The sequence below is a fragment of the Brassica oleracea genome, chromosome C9 (assembly GCF_000695525.1).
Source record: "Brassica oleracea var. oleracea cultivar TO1000 chromosome C9, BOL, whole genome shotgun sequence".
Taxonomy (NCBI): domain Eukaryota; kingdom Viridiplantae; phylum Streptophyta; class Magnoliopsida; order Brassicales; family Brassicaceae; genus Brassica; species Brassica oleracea.
The window spans coordinates 4,004,405-4,007,236 of record NC_027756.1 but is presented as its reverse complement, the minus strand read 5'-3'; positions in this window follow the sequence as shown (position 1 = coordinate 4,007,236).

Below are 2,832 nucleotides of genomic sequence, written 5' to 3'. Positions count from 1 at the left end.
TTTGACCTTATAGCAGATTGATAATGCCAAAGATAAACTTGATTAAAAAAAAAAAGCAGTCACCAGCAAACGTTTTGAATAAAGAGAATTCCACAGGTTTTCCTACAAAAATAATTGATCATCTACATGTTGGTTTAATAGGTTGATGTAGCTTATGAAACTGATAGAACCATAAATCGAAGCTTGATAATTATTTGGGTGATCTAATTAATATTACAAATATGTTCGAAGCTTGATAATTATTTGGGTAATCTAATATTACAAATATGAATACATATAGATATGTATTAATATCCCACATCGAGAAATGCAAATAAATGAGAGTAATATATGTGATGTGATAATTCTCCATTTTGAAGTTGTTTTTGAATGTGAAATAGGTCTATTCCTAATATATATGTATGTTACTTCGGTTAAAACGCACATATGTTTGTTTATTAGAGTGCACAGAAAAATTAGAAAAGAAAATACGAGAAAATGTTGATAAACTTTACCAAAAAATGCTTTTTTGATAAAAAAAAGCTATAATGCGATTTAAATTGAAATAGTCATTGATATAATTACTTTTTTGGACAAAAATAAGATGATGAGAAGAATTGACTTTGTAACTATCGATGGTTGATATACTATAAAACCAAGGTAATCAAAAACTAACAATGGTTTCATTTTGTATAACTTAATTCGTCAGTGTTATACGCGGATCAATATATCCCTGGTCATGGGTTCACAGTGTTATCCAAAAATTATAAGTTCCCTGAAGTTAATCTAAAAATGTTCAAGCTACGTGATCTGTACGTACCTTAATTTTTAATATCATCTGAATAAGAATAACACACAAAAAAAAAAAAAAAAAAAAAAAAAAAAAAAAAAAAAAAAAAATAACACACAAAATATGATTTGAAGTTATCCCCCCTAAACTAGTAATAGATGGCTAACTTTTTAAATCGATAAATAAAAAGTTAACCAATGTAACTTTTTTTTGGAACACAACCAATATAACTATATTAAATTAAATAATTAATGAATAAAACACTAAAAAGTGTTCTAATTAGTTTTTTAATTATATTCTTTACTTTTAGTGATTTGAAAATATATACGCCGATCGTTTATTTCTGTTTTTAACAGAACATATTTTTGAATGTTTTTTTTTTTTTTTTTGTAGGAATTAATCGATTTTCAAATATGCCTTTTAATGTCGTATTTCGATGTGAAAAGAATATTTATTGTAGGATGGATGATTGAAGAAGACAAAACTAAAGAAAGATATTCAGAGGGAGACAGAAAATTTATTCTACCTTCCAACCAATTTGCAAACGAGTGAACGACAAAAGTTGGGGAAAAGTAAAATAAATACATTATCATAAAATACGTAGCTGTAATTTAATAGGCTATGGACCCATATGACTTGATAAGTGCTGTTAATTGTCAATTACTTTTGGGTAGAGTTTAGAGTCCTTATCGAAAGTAAAGCTGGCATCTCCTTTTTTTTTTTTTTTTTTTTTGCCATCTATTTTTACTATTATTAACGGGTCAAAACCCAACAGGCTAAACCCATCTACCATACAAACAACATAAGCCCAAAACATAAGGGCGAAATAAAACTAGAAAAAATTGGAAAAATAAGACACTCTCAATTTTATTTGTCTTTTTAGAACTTCTGATATTTTTGGCAATTCTAGACATGTTTTACCCTTCTTTTATGGGAAAATAGTAAACTGAATTTTAAAAATGTAAAAAAATATTAAAACTATTGGAAACATAAGTATGACAATATATATGCGTAATTTTTTTTTTGAAAAAAGTTGAATCATATTTTATTTTATTTTCTAACTACAGTTAGAAAACGCATTCTAGTAATCGACTTAGTCTAGAAATCGGATACTAAGTTTTATACATAGATATATCCAGGGTATATAGTGTAAACTAACTTTTCTTATATATTCTAACGAAGCTATAATCTGTTACGTTATAATCTAGAAAATTGTCTTCAATCTACCTATAGCTTGATAACGACATATAGCTACAACACAATGATATACCTTATCTATATTATTTGTCATAATATGTTCTGCCTTTTACCTTATGTGACGTTTAAGGAAGAATATGTTTCTCATCTACTCTACTATGTTCTGCGTAAGGTAGGATACATATTCTAGACAAATCCGGAAAATATGGAAACTTCCATATTCGGTTAAAGATGTTTCCTAAATCTAAAATAAATCTACCCTAAATCTCTCATAGAATATTTTCTCCTACGTTTTTCTCCTACTCCCATGATCTTTCTCCGATCTTTTTCTCTTCGTACTGGTGTAAATCAAAAGGAACGATTTGAACAAGGAGCCGTGTTGTTGAGGCTGATAGCGTTAAAAAACAAAAACAAAAGAGACTCTGCTGGAGATCAATCCCATAATCTCTGGTTGTGTGATATACCGTAGACCAGTGCCTTATCCATTGTGCCACAAAGTCTAATTGTTTGTTGTATGATATATTTAGCTTATAGACCTTTTAAACCCAATTAAAGAACATAGAGAAGAAATGAACCAAAATCTAGTTTGAACAATTCAAAGGTGTATGAATTCCCAAAATTTAATTTCTCAAAAGTCAAAACTGAAATGAAACAAATCTAGACTAAACACAGTTGAATGATACATCATACAGAAAAAAAAAGTTGAAACTTTGTAACAGAAGAAAGATTCATATTCAGGAAAACAAATAGAAAATCACCAGAAACTTAGGTACATCCTCAGAAACTCCTAACACAATTCAGTTAAAGAGACAACTTATTGGCACTTATTGACCCTACGGAAGATGATAAAGTATTGTCTTTTGAGA